This window comes from Oncorhynchus nerka, linkage group LG12, assembly GCF_034236695.1.
Source record: "Oncorhynchus nerka isolate Pitt River linkage group LG12, Oner_Uvic_2.0, whole genome shotgun sequence".
NCBI classification, from domain to species: domain Eukaryota; kingdom Metazoa; phylum Chordata; class Actinopteri; order Salmoniformes; family Salmonidae; genus Oncorhynchus; species Oncorhynchus nerka.
In genome coordinates, this window is record NC_088407.1 from 62,995,898 (window position 1) to 63,016,510 (window position 20,613).

At 44.8% G+C, this 20,613-nt stretch overlaps 1 long non-coding RNA gene and 1 pseudogene across 1 annotated transcript; one reads left to right on the plus strand and one right to left on the minus strand.

The window, feature by feature from the left end:
• Window positions 1–15,858, plus strand: part of LOC115138549 (BTB/POZ domain-containing protein 7-like) — a 50,598-nt pseudogene extending 34,740 nt beyond the window's left edge.
• Window positions 15,859–16,166: 308 nt separating this feature from the next.
• On the minus strand, window positions 16,167–17,957 carry LOC115138987 (uncharacterized). Its single transcript, XR_003865049.2, has 2 exons — window positions 16,974–17,957; window positions 16,167–16,690 (listed from the first exon to the last, which is right to left on the minus strand). It is a non-coding gene; the product is annotated as an uncharacterized LOC115138987 (long non-coding RNA).
• Between the last annotated feature and the right edge of the window lie 2,656 nt (window positions 17,958–20,613).

A 20,613-nucleotide genomic window follows, 5' to 3' on the forward strand; every position in this document is an offset into this window, starting at 1 on the left:
GTAATTGTCTGTAATTAGATACATGCAGCTTCTCCTCTGTCATTATCTGTTGCCCTAGAAGACTAAATAAACCCGTACTCACCAGAATAATGCCATAAATGATAGAATGAAGGCTTTAATCCAGTTGACATCGGTAAAGTTGTCTCTGTCATCTCTGCTTCTTTCACGGAGCAAAGACGTTTATGGACCGTGGAGAAATGCAATTACAAAAAAAGACTGGAAAGATTTTCTGTTCAAAATGTCCAAATGACATCAGTTTGACCCGTTGTAAGGAAATAGAAAGCTGTGAAAACTGATCAGATTTCAGTTTGGCTTGGATACCTATTTTATGTGGTAGAAATACAATCAGCTTGTATGATTCTGATAAAGATAGCACCCCCACAGACGGTATCTAACTGCACTATTCACATTCTCTTAAGATGCTGAAAGAAAGAAATCATATTTCTCCTCTCCTGCTCCCAAGTCAAAATTTACCTACATCTGGTTTATAATTTTACTGCAAGAAATGCTTAATTGTGTAGGAGTTAATATTACTGCTATGTGATAGGTTAAAGACCAACAGTCAGTGTCCAGATTTCAGTTTCCATTTAACCCATCTGAACAGTAGGCTACAGTTCCCTTGACGTGCCATAGGCTTATTTGAAGTCTCGTCTTGTGACTGGAATTTGTATAGCACCTCATAATCGTCACACATAACATAGCGCCTGATAATCATCACCTATAACACAGCTGGCACTACTATCATCCTCTTTTACCAAATCTTTCCCAAACATTACTTTCCTGGCCATCCCTTCTCTTTATTTTCAACTCTCCATTTGCAGATTTTCTCTTATTGAACTTCGACATTGCCCCTGTGTATCGACTTTTTCTGCCCGTTCCCAAAACATTTGACGATTGGCGTGTAGGCTATTTGGCAAGCGTACAGTTAGGTCTTAAAGCTTAGGCTTATACACTAATGAAAGATAATGAAGGAAAAACATGAATGTAGCCTATAGATTGCACAAGAATGATACATTTATGGATTTTGTAAGGTATTGTTTTCTTTTATTCAACCCGTCCACCCACCACCCACCTGCCCTTCATCCACACAATATTTCATGACCCTAAACCCCCCACACCGCGGATATAACCACGGGGACTGCGAGTCAAACTAAGGTCTGTACTCTGAAGATGTTGACTGTTTTTATGCTTGCCAGTTAGCTAGTTTTTCTCAGCTGTGGATAATGGATAACAGTTTCCTACTGGCGAAAACACTCAACCTCATAAAATAATTAATGATAATTCATGGTAGCCTCATAAACAATTAATTTAGATATGCCGTTTATTTGAAACTGGCATTTATTTGATGAAATGTGTGCCATAACCCGGCTATTAAAAGGGACAGGCAGCTATTTGAGGCTCAGCATTTAATTTAAGTTTTACGGTACAGGGCTGTATATATATACAGTGGGGCAAAAAAGTATTTAGTCAGCCACCAATTGTGCAAGTTCTCCCACTTAAAAAGATAAGAGAGGCCTGTAATTTTCATCATAGGTACACTTCAACTATGACAGACAAAATGAGAAAAAAAATCCAGAAAATCACATTGTAGGATTTTTTATGAATTTAATTGCAAATTATGATGGAAAATTTCCGTTCAGCCACATGAGCATTAGTGAGGTTGGGCAATTAGACCTGGCTCGCTGTTAGCGTTCCAATTCATACCAAAGGTGTTCGATGGGGTTGTGGTCAGGGCTCTGTGCAGGCCAGTCAAGTTCTTCCACCGATCTCGACAAACTATTTCTATATGGACCTTGCTTTGTACACGGGGGCATTGTTATGCTAAAACAGAAAAGGGCCTTCCCCAAACTGTTGCCACAAAGTTGGAAACACAGAATCATCTAGAATGTCATTGTATGCTGTAGCATTAACATTTCCCTTCACTGGAACTGAGGGGCCTAGCCCAAACCATGAAAAACAGCCCCAGACCATTATTTCTCCTCCACCAAACTTTACAGTTGCCACTATGGATTTGGGCTGGCAGCGTTCTCCTGGCATCTGCCAAACCCAGATTTGTCCGTTGGCGTGCCAGATGTTGAAGTGTGATTCATCACTCCAGAGAACGCGTTTCTACTGCTCCAGAGTTCAATGGCAGCGAGCTTTACACCACTCCAGCCGACGCTTGTCATTGCGCATGGTAATCTTAGGCTTGTGTGCAGCTGCTCAGCCATGGTAACCCATTTCATGAAGCTCCCGACAAACAGTTTTTGTGCTGACGCTGCTTCCAGAGGCAGTTTGGAACTCAGTAGTGAGTGTTGCAATCGAGGACAGACAATTTTTACACGGCAGACCCGTTCTGTGAGCTTGTGTGGCCTACCACTTTGTGGCTGAGCCGTTGTTTCTACTTCACAATAGCAGCCCTTACAGTTGACCGGGGCAGCTCTAGCATGTCAGATTTTTGACAAACTGACTTGTTGGAAAGTTGGCATCCTATGACAGTGCCACGTTGAAAGTTACTGAGCTCCTCAGTAAGGCCATTCTACTGCCAATGTTTGTCTATGGAGATTGCATGGCTGTGTGCTCAATTTTAAACACCTGTCAGCAACAGGTGTGGCTGAAATAGCCGAATCAACTAGTTTGAAGGGGTGTCCACATACGTTTGTATATATAGTGTTCTTATTTTTTTTCTCAAACCTCCCGTGGGCCAGATTGAATGGGCTCGTGGCCCAGATCCAGAGCCGTATGTTCCCCACCCCTACTATAATTCCTATGGCTGTATTCTCCATATATCCTCATCTCAAATTCCCTGCTTGTTTTGGTAAAGTTTTTGTCATTTGCAGACGTTAGGCCAGTTTAAATGGAAAAAAACAGGACTGTTTCTCTGCCCTCCCTCCCAGTAACGGATTGCTTCTAGGCAGGGGGTTGTAGAGGTCTCCAGTGACAGACAGTCTTATTGATACACAGCTCTGCTGAGCAGAGAGCCAGCCAGCACTGCTGTCAGGGCTCCATCACTCCTTTATTTATCACAAGACAGCTGCCCTCTCTCCTTTGCTCTCCCTCTCTCTGGCTGCTGTCACTCTCAGCACTCTGAGTTGACCCCCAGAGCTCCCTAGAATGTCAGATGGAGACGAAAGCGGAGCTGTTGTCAGTTTATTACCATCACCTGCCATTGCAATGAGAGATGGTGTTTTAAACCTGAGGGGGGGTTGCTCTCTTCATGACTGTGAGGTTCAGTTGAATATAAATGTACTAAGTCACACATGGGAGGTATGTTGTTTCTCACCTCCGCTAGGCAGTGGTCATGATTATGTGTGGTGTTCTGCTAACAGAGACCCCTCACACCTTTCTCTGACAGCTGAGTGACAGGTTGAATTATTTGAAAAACCTGCCCCTCCGTCAAAATACACCTTGAAATATCGATATATAGAGAACTGAGGGTGAAAAGATTCAATTTGCCCATCTGTCTTCAACAGCTACATTCCATCTCTCTTGGAGATCGGTGTGGTTTTGACTGTATTACAGATTCAGTAGTAAAGTCCCTGATTATGGCCATTGCCCACCCACTCCATCACACAGGCACAGGGATTAGTGTATTGTGAAAGTGGCCTCTGTCACACTACAGTCACTAGCAGCATCACAGACAGGAAACGATGTACTACTGGGCCGTAGAGAGGATTAAAACCTCAATCTGTCAGACAACAAACACAAAATGTTAATAACAGTAAAATGTTTATTTCTAAAACGTTTCATGTAAATCTCAAAGTGTAGGGTTTCCTCACGAAACTAGAAAAAAATACCATGATTGTCACGTTCTGACCTTTATTTCCTTTGTTTTGTATTTATTTAGTATGGTCAGGGCATGAGTTGGGGTGGGCAGTCTATGTTTGTTTTTCTATGATTTGGGGATTTGTATGTTTCAGCCTAGTATGGTTCTCAATCAGAGGCAGGTGTCATTAGTTGTCCCTGATTGAGAATCATACTCAGGTAGCCTGGGTTTCACTGTTTGTTTGTGGGTGATTGTCTATGTTGATTGCTTGTGTCATCACAGTTCTCATTTAGCTTCACGGTCATCATTTGTTTATTGTTTTGTATAGTGTGTTTCGGTGTTCAGTGTTTTCTTTATTAAATTTCATCATGAACACATACCACGCCGCATTTTGGTCCTCCGATCCTTCTCGCCTCTCCTCTTCAGATGAAGAGGAGGACGCCCGTGACAAGGATTTGGGGGATTTTCACAACATTGTATCTTAAAGCATAATTAAGAAATAATTCATTGAAGTTGGAACATTTGTGACATTTTGGCCTTACCCAGATCTCCTTTAAGACTCTATAAGGTTTCATCTATAGGTTCTACAAAGCATAAAATGGAGTCATATGACGCTTTACCGCTCGCTCTGTAATATGAGTCGTTTTTTTTATTTCAATAACGATTGTCTTACATTCATTTAGGGATTAGTGTATTGTGGAAATGGTCTCTGTCACGCTACTGTCACCAGCAGCATCACACGCAGGAAACTACTGGGCCATAGAGGCAGAGACAATGGGATGATTAAAACCTCAATCTGTCAGACAACAAACACATTATGTTGATAACAATAACATTTTTATAAAGCTTTTCATGTAAATCCCAAAGTGACTGTTAAAAGAACATAGAGAACAAAGAACACAAATGGAGTCACTGCACATAATACACAACACTAATACGTGGAAAACTTGAGAATAGATAAGGGGTTGGAGGAGTGGAGTAGTGCAGTCAGTTTGCCGGTTATGAAGGCACAGTGGAAGAGATGGATCACACACACAGCTGGCCAGATCCTCCTTCCCCCTCCCTGCGTTGTCACTCTCAGGGTCGCCAAAGCAGCTTTAGCACCAGGCAAACTGTCATCCCTTCAAACCTCCCCTCCCCCTACGCCAAGCCCCTACTCTAGGGTATTTATATCACCTCTCTCTCTCTCCCACAGAGAAGCAACATCAGTTCCCATGAAACCCCATGTTGTGTGGAATGGCTGTGGTGTATGTTGAGTATCAAGGTCCTCTCATTTTGTCTGTACTATAACCCTCTATTTACTTCCCTGCTTTTCATCTCTCCATATTCCTTTTTTTCTTTCTCTTTCCTGTGTTAGTTATCCTCCTCTCAGTGACACACTAACCTTTTAACATGCACACACACATGATTGCACACACACACACATACACCCATGTGTCAAATGAGCTGGGAAGGCCCATGATTTGATTTCCATGTGACAACCTTAAGTGACCTCAGCTGCCTGTCAGAGACCTGGATAGCTGCAAGCCATCTCAGGAGACAATTGGTATGCTGATGTCCGGGGCTGTGGTGGAGCTCTGTCATCTGGCAGTCTCTTCCTTCTCCTCCTCTATGTGACTTCACTGCTTCCTCTCCGTCTGGTTGAGGCCAGGGTACACTTTCACTAGATGTAGGGGTCAATCTGACAGCCTCTTTCTCCATCAGCAATTATCAAGCTTATTAGGGAAAAGGGGATACCTGGTTAGTTGTACAACTGAATGCATTCAACTGAAATGTGTCTTCTGCATTTAACCCAACCCGTCTGAATCAGAGAGGTGTGGTTCAGAGGGGTGTGGGGGGCTGCCTTAAATGACATCGTCGGCACCCGGGGAACAGTGGGTTTGTTAACTACCTTGCTCAGGGGCAGAACAGCAGATTTTTACCTTGTCAGCTCAGGGATTCGATCCATCAACCTTTTAGTTACTGGCCCAATGCTCTAACCACGAGGCTACCTGCCTCCTAGCCAGAGGAGATCACTCACTCTTTTACTCACTCTCACTTAACTGACATTAAAAGCCTTTCAAGCACAGTGAGAGTGATGATAATGAGTGGCTCAGCACACAATGCAGATTTTCTCTCTACTTCCTCTCTCTCTTTACACACACACACACAAACACAGAGAGAGAGAGAGAGAGAGAGAGAGAGTAATGACTCATCTGTGGAGACCTACGGCCCATTACAATCATAATTCATGTGCGGTGAGTTTTTTAGTCATTGATTAATACGATTAATGACCACACTGCCGCACACCTTGGGAGGAAATAAATAACGTTAGTCAGTTAGTCTTCAGAGCTGCTTGCCGATGTGAAAGTGTTAAGAGTGGTAGTGAATGGGATATGAATTGAAATGTAAACTTGGCGTTGCATCTACGAGGCTGTTGCTCGGCCCTGTGTGTGACTAACAGCCTTCCATTAGGAGAATCAGTCAGCTGCTGTGTTATGCTTTAAGGATAAGTCTTGGTCTGTGATATTGCTGTCTGATCAAGTCATTTCTCTGGTTAACAGGCAGAGCTTGACCTATGACGTGAGTGAACCCTAATGCAATTGGACCAAGCGAGACTGAATCTCCACAGATATCAGTCCAGTAGTGTTTTTATTAGCCTTGGGCCTACTTGTGTTCCAAGCAGAGAGGGATTTCCAGTTGCTCCTGGGCAGAACTTCAGCTTATCAGTTAACTTAGAAGTTGGACTTAAACCTCAGGTAGTCAGAGCAGAGCCCATCATTCTGTTTAAGTCTCTCCTCCTTCCTTTTTGTTTTGTTTTGTTTGAGACAGCAAAGAACTAGGTCCTTGAGTAATCAGACATGATTCAAGTCCAGCATGGTGTTTACAGGTCCTGAGTGCGGCTGATGTTTAAGTGGGTCTGGAAATGTTGTGTTCCATAAACACAGAGCTCCAAATAAAAACAGCAAGACAAAATGCCTCATTTATTGCAGTGTCAAAGATGTGGTTGCCATAACACTCATTGTATTGATATTCTTGTCAGTCTACTAGGCTCCAGTGAATGCATAGTGCCACCCGTGGAGGGAGAGAGGAGGGGAAGGAGGAAGGGGAGAAATGGCTTTAGTATTACATATAGTGCTGATTCTAATTTCCGGCTCATAATAACAGTGCAAAGCTTTCTTTATAAGGCTGAATGGTGCTGTGAATTCTAATGGGCTAATAGAGAACAGAGCCGTCTGCTTTTATGTGCTGCTGGTCCCCAATTGGGAATCTTTACCTTTCAAAAGGAACGTGTGTGTGTCTGTCTATGTGTCTACCTCTGCTCAGAGTGCGAGCAGAAATATGCAGAGATAAGGACAAAATGAAAGGGATACGTCGTTACTAGTTACCACAGCCACAAAGTCATAATTATGTCTAAACCCCGCCTATTTCTATTCTTAAAATCTGATTTTAAACCTCATTTTGACCTTAACCACACTGCTAACCTTATGCCTGACTCTAACCTTAAATTAAAACCAAAAGCAAATTTTTAGTTTTCATACATTTTTAGAATATAGACAATTTTTACTTTGTGGCCATGGTAACTAGTGACAACTGAGGGATACAGAGTGGGAGGGAGGGAGAAGTGTGGAATCCATTCCCTCTTCTAGACTGTTTATGGGAGATAAAAAGGCAAAAATGCCCGTGTCCACGTTTCAACTTAATCTGTCCTCTTAACGATTTCCATCCTGCATTTTAAACACTGTGGGGGTCTGCTAGAATCTCTGCCTAGCTAATAAAAGTAAAGGAAGGGACCAAACATGTAGGAACATGTATGTTTAAGTGTGTGTGACAGTTGAAGGGAAATAAACCTTTTAAATGCCGAAGCAAGAGGGCAGGAGTCAATTTCCCAGAGTGCATTTTCAAAGCAGTTTCAAAGGCGAATGGTAGTGCAGCAGATCAAATCAAATTGTATTTGTCACATGCGCCAAATACAACAGGTGTAGTAGACCTTATAGTGAAATGCTTACTTATACAAGCCCTTAACCAACAATGCCGTTTTGAAAAAAATGTGTTAAAGTATTTACTAAAATAAACTATAGTAAAAAAATAACTAAAATAGAAAAATAACAAATAATTAAGGCGCAACAACAAAATAACAGTATGGAGGCTATATACAGGGGGTACCGGTACAGACTCAATGTGTGGGTGCACCGGTTAGTTAAGGTAATATGTACATATACGTAAAGGTAAAGTGATTGCATGGATAATAAACAGAGTAGCGGCAGCGTAAAAATGGGGGTGGGGTGGGGACAATGCAAATAGTCCGGGTAGCCATTTGATTAGCTGTTAAGGAGTCTTATGGCTTAGAGGTAGAAGCTGTTAAGCTGTTGTGTGGTAGTGGAGAGAACAGTCTATGACTAGGGTGGCTGGAGTCTTTGACCATTTTTATGGCCTTCCTCTGACGCCGCCTGGTTTAGAGGTCCTGGATGGCAGGAAGCTTGGCCCCAGTGATTTACTGGGCCGTACGCACTACCCTCTGTAGTGCCTTGCGGTCAGAGGCCGAGCAGTTGCCATACCAGGCAGTGATGCAACCATGCTCTCGATGGTGCAGCTGTAGAACTTTTTGAGGATCTAAGGACCCATGCCAAATCTTTTCAGTCTCCTGAGGGTGAAAAGGCGTCATTGTTCCCTCTTCACAACTGTCTTGGTGTGTTTGGACCATAATAGTTTGTTGGTGATGTGGACACCAAGATCTCACACAGCCCACAGATAAGAGTCCCATAGGAGCGCTGGTACTAGAGCTCATAACCCAGCTATTCCCAGGGCAGGGCAGGCTGCTCGGCTCCACTAGACCCATACAGAGCCAGCAGCAGGGTCAGGGCTGGGCAGGGGCCACATTAAAGCAGACCAGTATCTCTGTTTGTCTATCTCAGAGGCACACGGTGTGGCTCTATCACTGACATCACACTGCCTGGTATCATTTCCACTGTGTTGACTGTCAAAAAGAAAGCCAAATTATTGATGTGCCCTTGTGGACATGTACTAGTTTCCTATCTACATTAACATGATTTGATTGTTTGATGTTTATTCTGCTTGTATCTCGATTACAATTGCTACTATGATTACCACTATAGCCATTTCTTAAATTCCTTTTCACCCCAGATTTGTTCAAATAGCTACAGTATATCAGGTACCTAATTCATAAACCTTCTGCGACTTTTAATTCGTTTTTCATTTATTTGTGTGTGTTTGCATGTGTACGAGAGTGTGTGTGCGTTTGTCCATGTTTTTTGTGTGTGTGGATGTGCACACATGCATGTGTGCTTATACGATGTGTGTGTCTGCACAGCATACTTCCCTCTGGCTGCTGTGTTTACTCAGTGTGGTGAATGGGAGGTAGAGTGACTGAAGCACATGAAGGTATCAAAGGCATTTCTGTGGGGTTGTGTGTAACAGAGTTAAACCACTGCCTGCTGTTCTAGTATGTGCTCTGATTTAGAAAACGCAGGGAGGGGGTTGTGGTGCAGGGGGCTTAGGGGAAGGGGAGTGCTCCCTGTGGTGGTAAATAGGAGGGGAACTACTGCAGCCATCTGAATGGCTCCAGAAGTGACCGCTGTGTGACTGTATTGCGGGATATTTATGGTTCAATTAAATCACCCATTAAAACTCTTACCACCATTCTAACAGTATATGACTTCCCATACAAGAGATTTAAAAAATGTAGCCTGGGCCCATATTGTACGTGCTGTAGCCACACAGAGGAGTTGGTTGAAGCACAAACTGACTGGACAACCAGGCTATTAAAGAGGCTGTTCACTCGGTGATATGAGTGTTAGACTGAGGTATCTAACCACTGTGGTGTGTGTTCCTGTCTCCTCTCCCAGGCTGTGAGGACATTGTGGTGGAGAGCCTGTCCCTGGACTCTCTGGTCCCCATCCTGAAGTGGAGCTCTCAGCCTTACGGCTCCAAGTGGGTCTACCGCCAGGCCCTGCACTTCTTGTGTGAGGAGTTCAGCCAGGTTGTGACCTCTGACGTTCTCTACGAGCTTAGCAAGGAGCACCTGCTCACCGCCATCCAGTCAGACTACCTGCAGGTGACTACCGCTGTCTGTGTGATTGGCCTGAATGCATTTACCAATTATGTTATCCTGTCTAAATTACCCATTTGTTGTCCGTGCTTTGATTATAATGGCTGACAAAATAAGAACACTTTTTTACGTATTTTCAACCATCCAGTTTTCACGTAAATCTGCGAGGCAGCTAGGGTATGATTGGTTTGATATAATTATTTAGTGAAGTGGCAACACGCACGCAGATGCATAAACACAAACCCAAACACGTGTAGTCTGGAGCACAGACCGAGTGAGAACATTCCCTGGAGGCATTGCCTTCAAGGATGGACTCTAAATGAAGCTGAGCTCTGGTCTGCTCTGCTGTGCCAAACTCCCTGGGTATCACACAGGACGGCTGAGGTGAAACGCTGTAATCCAACCAGACAAATATAACACTCAGCCAAAACTACACCATCAACCACATATGCAAGCATCCTCACTACAATGTTTAACCTTGTCCTTACTCTTTTCCTTACCTATCACCATCCCCCAATCTTCTTCTCTTGCACCCCTGCCCTCCTCTCTCCCTTTCACAGGCGAGTGAGCAGGACATTCTCAAGTACGTTGTTAAGTGGGGCGAGCAGCAGCTTATTAAGAGGATGGCAGACAGGGGTAAGATAATACACTCTATAATTACCCTCAGAGCAGGCCCCCTAATGGCTCTGGGAAAATACACTCTAAAAGGCTATAAAAGAAGCCACGTTTTATCCTTAAAATGGGAGACTCTGAGGCACCTCAATTGTAGATTGCAGTATTTTGTTTTTGTGTAGCTCTGAACCCGACTGAAAATACTGTATCATAAAACAATAATGAGTGTAGTATGTATGTTGGCCGTCCTAACCATAGAATGAACTACAAACTGTGTGTTTTTTGCGTCTGGTTTCTTTTCCCAGAGCCCAACGTGCTGAGTGGGACGGCCCACAGTGTGAACAAGCGGGGGGTGAAGAGGAGGGACCTGGATGTGGAAGAACTGAAGGAGATCCTATCCCCGCTGCTGCCCTTCATCCGCACCGAGCACATCCTCCCTGCCAACAGCGACATCCTCTCTGACGCGGTCAGTAGTCATGGATGATTCATCATATGTTGGCTTCAATACAGTTTCTGCTGTCAATACATAAAGTGCAATCAATCTATCTATCATGTTGACTGACCTGTCCCTCTAGGTGTGTTCTTTTGTGCTCTCTTTAAATCACCCCCCTCCTCTTCCCGTCCACAGACAAAGAGGGGTCTGATCAGCACCCCTCCCTCGGACATGCTGCCCACGACAGATGGGGGCAAGGCCAATTCTTGGTTGCGACAGAAGAACGCTGGCATCTACGTGCGGCCCCGCCTCTTCTCTCCCTATGTAGAGGAAGCCAAGGTAAGACACTCAGCATCGAGGGGTTAATGACGATTAGCAGTGCAGGTTTTCTCTGTTCGATCTCATCTCTGAGGGTTTGGGTCAGGCCGAGGTCGTACAGACTCCTAACCCGTCTCCTCCTCCCCTCAGTCTGTGCTGGATGAGATGATGGTGGAACAGACAGATCTGGTGCGTCTGCGTTTGGTGCGCATGTCCAACGTGCCTGACACCCTCTACATGGTCAACAACGCCGTGCCACAGTGCTGTCACATGATCAACAATCAGCAGATGGCCAACAACCAGTCCACCGTCCCGTCCGTGGTGGCCAATGAGATCCCAGGTTAAAGGAGAAGACTGGTGCCAATAAGGAAGCCATTTTGTATAACATATTAGTAACATTGACATGGTCCACTAATCCTCTGTGTGTGTGTCCTGTCAGTACCCAGACTGGCGGTGGTGAAGGAGATGATCCGGAGGCTACAGGAGCTGAGGCACACAGACCAGGTCCAGAGGGCCTACGCCCTCAACTGTGGCGAGGGGGCCACTGTCAGCTATGAGCTGCAGCTGCGTGTGCTGAGGGAGTTTGGCCTGGCGGACGGGGCTACTGAGCTACTGCAGGTGAGGGGAAACACCCTCAGGTACAGGGAGGACCAGGTCTGAGAAAGTAACCAGGCTATAGACTGATAGACTTGGTGTACTATGCTGATGACTTGTATGCATTGTAGTTGTAGACCATTTAGATACCAATGCAAAATCTTTTGTTTATTCTCAGAACCCCTTCAAGTTCTTCCCAGAGGAGCGTTTTGGAGACGAGAGTCCGGTTCTGGCCCTGCGCCAGGCAGGACGTTGTCGAGTCAACAGCAGCCCAGCGATGGACAGCATGTTCTCAGACCTGGAGGGCCTGGCTGGGTTTCACCCCCCGCTGCCTCCCCCTCCACCCCCATACCACCCCCCTTCCACCCCCAGCCATGCCCAGCTGAAGGGGGCATGGAGGCCCCGTGTGGCCATCCCACCCCCCACCCGCTCCTTCTCCTACCCCTGTAACCGCACCCAGCTCCACACCTCAGCCAAGCATGGTAGCCCTGACTACCCCTCTGCCCCCAGGCCTCCACCTCCAGACTGCACCAATCCCCAGGCCATGGGTCGAGCCCTGCTCGCAGAACCACAGGTGAAGGTCCACATGTCATGCTGTGTGTGTGGATTGCATTTGGTCAGTGTAGCTGTAGAAGTGTATTGTGCTGTGGTCTTGTATATAGCTCTAACTAGCTGTGTTTGTGTGCTTCTTTTTGTTTCTCCAGCTGAGCATGGAGCCTGTGATGAGGAGTTCATGCCTGACATCGCTCTGGGTGTCTCTGTCATGACCCTGAGGGAGCACCGTATGGGGAACAGGGACGGTCACAACCCTCCCCCTCATGGCCCCACCCCGACCCCACACCTCCCCCCCGGACCCTGTCCCTCAACTCGCCTCAGCCATGGCCACACTCACTCCTGTAAGAGGCACGCTCCAGAGCCAAAGCTGGAGGCCCAGGCAGAGTTCCCTGACCTCTACGACTTCTCCTGCCGACCAGCCACCCCGACCTCCAGCCACCCCCTGGCTCCTCCCTTCGCAGGGCCAGACCTCTACAGCCACAGCCCCTCCAGCAGCCTCCCTCCCTCCTACGTGTCTGACACCCAGGGATGGACAGCTGAGGCACGCTCTGACCCCCTGCGCTTGGACGTGCTGGGCCTGCCCCCTCAGCGGCAGAATGGAGCTCTGGCTAATCCCTCTGGTTCCCATGCCAAGGCAGGACATGTCCCCAGAGGACAATCAAACAATGAGACTGACCTCACTCACGGCCTTGGCCACTTGTGGGGCTCCGCTAGTCGAAACCTAGAAGGGTATGAGGAGAGGCCGTCGGCCCACAGTGAACCCCAGGAGGAGATGGGGGTTACTGGCGAGTCCACAGGGTCAGGGGCCCAGCAGCTTCATAGAAATAGTGTTAGCGAGGAGGCTAACAGAGACCGCAGGTCGCCTAACAAGCCTGACTACCCTTACAGGAAGTCAGCACTTTAACCCCTGGAGAGGAGTGGGGGTTGAGTTGTCTAAAGGGAAAGGTGGGGAAAATGACCTCCAGTCATGGACATCAGAGCACTACACTAATGAGTGTGTGAAGGGTTGGCTAATGATTTCTATTTATAGATTGTGTGTGTAAATATCCCACCTCCTCCAGCCCTCCCGTTATGACATAGTGCTGTCTTCACCTCACGTCTCCTCTGATTGTTACAGACTAGCGGCATCTAGTCTGTAGGTTAGAGAAACAGCAGTGACTGTAGTGTTTCAGTCTGACTGTTGAATTGAAGCTTGCCGAAGCCAACCTCAGTGCTGCAGTTTTACAATATCATTCCAGCAGTACTGTTTAGGAGGGGTTTTGCCTATTTTCCTTGAGCCTTGTTGCACACAGAGGTTTGTTGTAACCTCTTAGATGTGGGAGTCAGGAATGAAGATCATATCATTATGATCATAACAACGATGTGTTATGATCATAACAATTGTGTAATATAGCTGAAATATGTGCTGAGGACATGTAATATACATAAGGACTGTAGTCATCAGCATATACTTATATACATAGGATCTCAGTATAAACTAGTGAACACCAGCACGTAGCTCCAAACAGCGTTATCTTCATGATAAAGTTATGTAAAAAAATGTCTATATTTCCTTGCTCCACTCATTTGTATTTCCTCTCTCTTCCTGTAGCATTCCTCCAGTACGTACCTCACCTGATTAGTTACATTTGATTTCCCCTTCCTGGTGATGAGTACTAGGCTCTGGCTGGTTCGGATCAGGCAGGAAGTGGATCAGATGGGGAGTAGGTCTGTGGAGGCTGTCATTGTTCTCTCTGGATACCGCTGTCGTCTTCTGGGTTATTGTTTGTGTCCAGAACTCACCAGTGCTGCTTCTGCACAGTCTCTGGCTTTTATATTCTCACAAAAGCATGAGCCTAGGGTTTTCAGAATGAGACAGGAGGGTGAGGGCATAGGTTGATGACTGAGGTACACTGGGAAAGATAAGGGTGCCATGGCAACTGTTGTACAGTGGTGTGTGATTGAACGCGCTCGTCAGGAGATGTTTGTATTCAGCAGAACGTGTGTGTGGTTTCGTACTCCCAGGCAACTGTTTAAACAGTATCAGTACTGTAGACTCAGTATCCATCTTTAATCAGGTCTGTATTTACATATCAACATGAGGCTCTGAGATGATTAACCAGTGACCGACCATAGAATGGTATGGCCAATATGCTTGAAACCACCTTGCTCTTTCAATGGAATTAACAATTAGAAGCCTTAATCCACATTTTGAAGTGACCAAACGGAATTCATCACAAGCGTGATGCCACTACTGGCTCTCCTAGTTGTCAGTGTGACTCTTCTGTACAGCCTCTACACACACACACACTCTCCATTCCAATGTACTCTGTCTAATGTTCATTTTGGTTGTTCAATGTGACCACCATCACGCCACCTTTTGGCCAATCTTGGACCTGCAAAGACCTGCTCTTTCTCTCTCTCTCTCTGCCATCAGAGATTATGGCATACTGAATGAGAGCTATCGGGCCTGTTGCTACAGAAACCAAAGTGCACACATCAGAGCCTGTAAGATCACCCACACCTGTCTGTCCTATGACAAACTGACAAACCCATGATACATAAAGATGCAACATTGCACTGTAGGAACAATCCATTTCACATGGGAGCAGGGGGGAATATGAACAAATGAATTTAGAACAAAAGGGATCCAGAACACCTAAATCATTCTTTAGTAAATAAAATGGTATGGCCTCCATCACCTGCATTCTACCATTCAGAAATCCTGAGCATTGCCTGTAAATAATAATTTGATATACTGTACAACAGAAATCCTTGTTATTACATCTTAGTGGATTTATATGAATTATTCAGCTGTTTTGTAGCTGTGGAGGACTACAGTGTGAAGTTGTTTAGAACCACATTTCACCTAGAAAGAATAATCACTCAGATTTTTGTTCTTAAATGTTTTGTTTTATAGAAATGGTTTAATATTGTTATTGGTGAGAATACCACGATTGTATAGATTTTATTTTTAAATCTAGCACAGGATTTTTAGCGCAGGAACATGTAGATGATCTGTAGATATTCACTCTGCCATGTAGTAATGAAGTTGCAGGGCAGAAACATGTTTTTGTTCCATCCAGTTTGCTTTGGGAAAAACATTCTAAACTTCAACATGAACATGAGGAATCTGGTTAGTTGCTTTATTTTCCAGGACAGTGTTCCCTTTGAATAAAAAGCCTCCACATTCTCTTTTTGCTGTCAGTGCCTTCCCCTGCCACAAACTGGGCTTTTGTTGAAGTGACTGATATCCTATGCAAGCCTTTTCTACAAGCTTACCAACCTGCATCAAATAGTCCTTTGCAAAACTCATATAGCTAATTATTTGTTTACATAGTGGGTTTTTTGGTACCTTTTGAAATTGAACCCTCTGGAACTGTGATTGGTTATTTGTTGAGAATTGTATAATTGAACAGGTACTTTGTACTCGTTTGATCTATATAAACACTTCTGTAGATTCCTGTACTAAGTTGTATTTAGTTTCACTGGTTCTATTTTTCTACTGTTACCTCAAAAGGTGCATAACAGTGATGAACTTGGGCATCTTTGAAATAAACTGCTTCAATATAATTCTAGACTGTGTTAAGTCATTGAGTTCAACCTAGAATAACAATGAGTCAGGCATCTAAGAAGTACTTTCTGGTTCAAGAAGCAGTGCGACTTTGCGGGGGTCGTGTTTCGGAGGACGCATGGCTCTCGACCTTCGTTTCTCCCGAGTCCGTACAGGAGTTGCAGCGATGGGACAAGACTAACTACCAAGTGGATATCACAAAATTGGGGAGAAAAAGGGCTAAAACTTTTTTATATTTTTTTAAAGAAGTACCTTCTGGTATTTGGAGGAGAAATAGCCACAATCACGTCACGGAGTATGCTGGATGAACTATTCAAATGTTTAATTAACAGGAATGCTTGTGACAACATGAAATGGTCACATACTGGATCTGTTTCAATATGAATGGCAGTGCATCCTCATCAGGTGTCACATTATTATGAAATTCTAATGACAACTAAGACATAATTGACCAAATAACAGTAAGTCCATGACTAAAATGACTAGATTCCATCAGCATCTCTCCAAGCCTGCTAACAGCATGCTACTTCAGCTTCTCATGAGACATGGAACGCCATTTGAAATCCATGGAGAGCCATTCGAGAACAACTTTTTGGGCAAAACTTTCAACTTCATAAATCTCAGTAACAGCATATTTTATAGCAGCACTGTTATTTAAAGCAGAAGGTGTTTGGTGGACAGAACTGTTTTGCTATGAACCCAAAGTAACATTACAAAATTGCACAAGTAAACAACAGGACACCGTGGGGCAGAATGACATCAGCTGTTCATCTGTCGCCTCTTCTTCATCAGCTCCCCAAAGAATTGGTGGATGGCTTCTGCTGTGATGACCTGAGAGGGAGAGGGGAGGAGTGGTTCAATGGGGATGAGGTGAACGACCAAAGTAGTAGATCTGCAGTACTTGTTTTGCTTTTCAGCTACTGTTTGGGCCCAAGCAAATCAAGTATATACATTCAATCATTCAGTGCTGACGTGTCAAGTAACCTGCAGTATGGACTGCTGCTCATAGATTTTGGTTTCTTATGCTGTGTTTATGTGCTCTCAGAATTATTGGAAATATTCTGGAACTATCACCAGACATTTTGTCCTCAGTAAACAACATACAGCACCTCACCTTTCCTTCATCAGCAATCTGCTGTAGGAAAGCCATCAGTTCAGTCTCCTTCTCAATTAACTCAGAGACAGAAGAAACAACATTTTACTTTCATCAAATGGTATAAACCCTGTGTTAGGTTACATCTACAGTTAATAGCTGCCAAACAAATAAATGAAAAAGATTGTCCCCATCCTTAAGTTAAACAATCTCCAGTTGCTGAATGCTGTCCAGAGTACACAACCGTCTGCTTATGCCAGGCCTGAGACTAGCAGTTCCTTGCTCTATAATGCCTCAGTTCTCACAGGCCAGGACAGTGTCCGACTCATCCAGCAGGCCCTCTGAGCAGAAATGACAACACATATTCAATGGAAACAGCTCTCCACCTTTATCCAATCCAAAGGGCTGAGACAACAATGAAACGGTTAGCTACAGCAATCTGTTCCACATCAAATATCTAAAAACAACAGTGGCTGCACTGTGCTTTTAATAAATCATGGCAAAACACACAATCTCAAGAGAGAAGCATCTTTACTGGCCCACCATGCAACTGACGCAGGTGCACAGCTGGACTCTCCAGTGGTTAGGCTAGAACTTCCCTAGCGCTCTCCAAGCCGTGGGCCTTCAGCTTCCTCAGCCTGCAGTACACAATATTGACCTGGCTCTTCACAGGAAGACCTGCGTTACCTTTCCTGCTGCGCCTCCAGACCGTAGTCGGGACGGCTCAAGGGAGCCTTTACTTGCTAGCTCCAGGACCAGAGCAATTTACAGATATTCTGGGGTAATTCCCACATTTGGGGATCTTATCCGCTGCTAATGACGAGTTAGTCTGGAATGCCACTGAAGTAGTTAACTGGAAATCATTGGAGGTAGTAATATAGTAGTGGGCTAACGGAGCAAAAATATAATTGCTCATAGTTCGGTTACATCCGTCACACACAATTGTATCCAAAACCGAAAGTAAACTTACTACGTTAACCATAATCAGTGTTTTAAAGCTATACCCCTACTTTACCAACACATGTCATCTCCTGGTGAGTCCATTTACAGGCAGCCCTCCCATTCATAGCCTGTTTCTGGACAAAAGACAGCAAGGGAGATAACATCAGTGGTGGGGAAAGTACCCATTGTCATACTTGAGTAAAAGTAAAGATCCCTTAATAGAAAATGACTCAAAGTGAAAGTCGCCCAGTACGCTCCTACTTGAGTAAAAGTCCCAAAGTATTTGGTTTTAAATCTACTTATCAAAAGTAAAAGTATATATTATTTCAAATTCCTTGTATTTATCAAACCACACGGCACCATTTTCTTGTTTTTTAAATTTACAGATAGCCAGGGGCACGCTCCAACACTCATTTACAAATGAGGCAAGTGTTTAGTGAGTCCGCCAGATCAGAGGCAATAGGGATGACCAGGGATGTTCTCTTGATACGTGTGTGAATTAGACCATTTTCTTGTCCTGCTAAGCATTTAAAATGTAACAAGTACTTTTGGGTGTCAGAGTAAAAATGTATGGAGTAAACAGTACATCATTTTCTTTAGGAATGTAGTGAAGTAAAAGTAGTCAAATATAAATAGTAAAGTACAGATACCCCCCCAAAAAACTGTAGTACTTTAAAGTACTTTTACTAAAGTACTTTACACCACTGGATAACATGCATTACGTTTTAGGATTTTCAGGATTGTGTTTATTTCGACACTCTGGTGACACACATAAGCTCTCTAAAAGTAGTTGACACGATGAGAGGGTGGGCTGATGAAATCAGTCCTGTTTACAGTAAGCGGAGCTGTGAAGCCTGGTCAAGCTAGTCCCCAGAGCAGAGGAATCTGTGCACCATGGATAATTGCTCCCCTAACTACCCAGAGTAGAGGGCAGCGAGGCAGGCAGCAAACAGGAACAGGAGTCCACTGTCTGCATCCTCCCAATACATTACTCTCCAGCGCCATCTGCTTGGAGTCAGGTGACCTGCACTGCAAATCACGTAGCAAATAGCTGAGTGGATGACTCTTGAATAATGCATGAATTGGTTTACCAGGTAGTGTTAACCAAATGTCTGCTTATGTATAGATGTGCTTATTTCGGCCTTCAATGGAAGCAGTACAATACAGAGAATCTCAAAATTCCTCTCCTCACTGCCCCAAAAAAATGTATAATATGGTCCCCATCCTTACAATCTCCAGTTGCTGCACGGGGTACACAGTACTCAGGCCTGACATGAGCAGACTGTTGAGACTAGCAGTTCCTTGCTAATTGGGTGGTGCGGATGTCCCAGCGCATCACTGGGGGTGAGCTCCCAGTCATCCAGGACGTACATGCCAGGCGGTGTCTGAGAAAGGGATGAACATTTTCCAAAGATGTGAGCCACCCGGGACGTGGATTGTTCTCCACGGAAAAATATTTTTTTCTTTAACGAGTCAAACGCCAAGGATTTACTTCAGACACCGGACAAGGCCCAAATCCCTGTCATTCGCATGAAGAAGAGACAGAGATATAGGGGACATAGGTCGGGGTGCCTTGTAAGGATCCGACGGCAAGTGGGTAATCCGCCTCTACCATCCGTCCTATTAGCCAACGTGCAATCACTAGATAATAAACTGGATGAGCTCCGATCAAGACTATCCTACCAACGGGACATTAAAAACTATAATATCTTATGCTTCACCGAGTCGTGGCTGAACGACGACATGGATAACATACAGCTGGTTGGATTTTCGCTCCATCTGCAAGATAGAACAGCTGCCTCCGGTAAGACTAGAGGTGGCGGTCTGTGTCTATTTGTCAATAACAGCTGGTGCACAAAATCAAATATTAAGGAAGTCTTGAGGTTTTGCTCGCCTGAGGTGGAGTATCTCATGATTAGCTGTAGACCACACTATTTACCAAGGAAGTTGTCATCTATATTTTTCGTAGCTGTCTATTTACCACCACAAACCAATGCTGGCACTAAGACTGCACTCAAGCTGTACAAGGCCATAAGCAAACAAGAAAATGCTCATCCAGAAGCAGTGCTCCTAATGGCCGGTGACTTTAATACAGGGAAACTTAAATCCATTTTACCAGCATGCTCTGGGATTCTTCAATGGCATTGAGGAGTATACCACATCAGTAACAGGCTTCATCAATAAGTGCATCGATGACATCCTCCCCACAGTAACCGTACGTACATACCCCAATAAGAAGCCACGGATTACAGGCAACATCCGCACTGAGCTAAAGGGTAGAGCTGCCGCGTTCAAGGAGCGGGATTTTAACCCGGACGCTAAGAAATCCTGCTATGCCCTCCGATGAACCATCAAACAGGCAAAGTGTCAATACAGGACTAAGATTGAATCCTACTACACTGGCTTCGAAACTAGTCAGATGTGGCAGGGCTTGCAAACTATTACGGACTACAAAAGGGAAGCACAGCCGCAAGCTGCCCAGTGATACGAGCCTACCAGACGAGCTAAATTACTTCTATGCGTGCTTTGAGACAAGCAGCACAGAATCATGTATGAGAGCACCAGCTGTTCCGGATGACTGTGATCACGCTCTCCGTAGCCGATGTAAGACCTTTAAACAGGTTAACATTCACTAGGTCGCAGGGCCAGACAGATTACCAGGACAGGTACTCCGAGCATGCGTTGACCAACTGGCAAATGTCTTCGCTGACATTTTCAA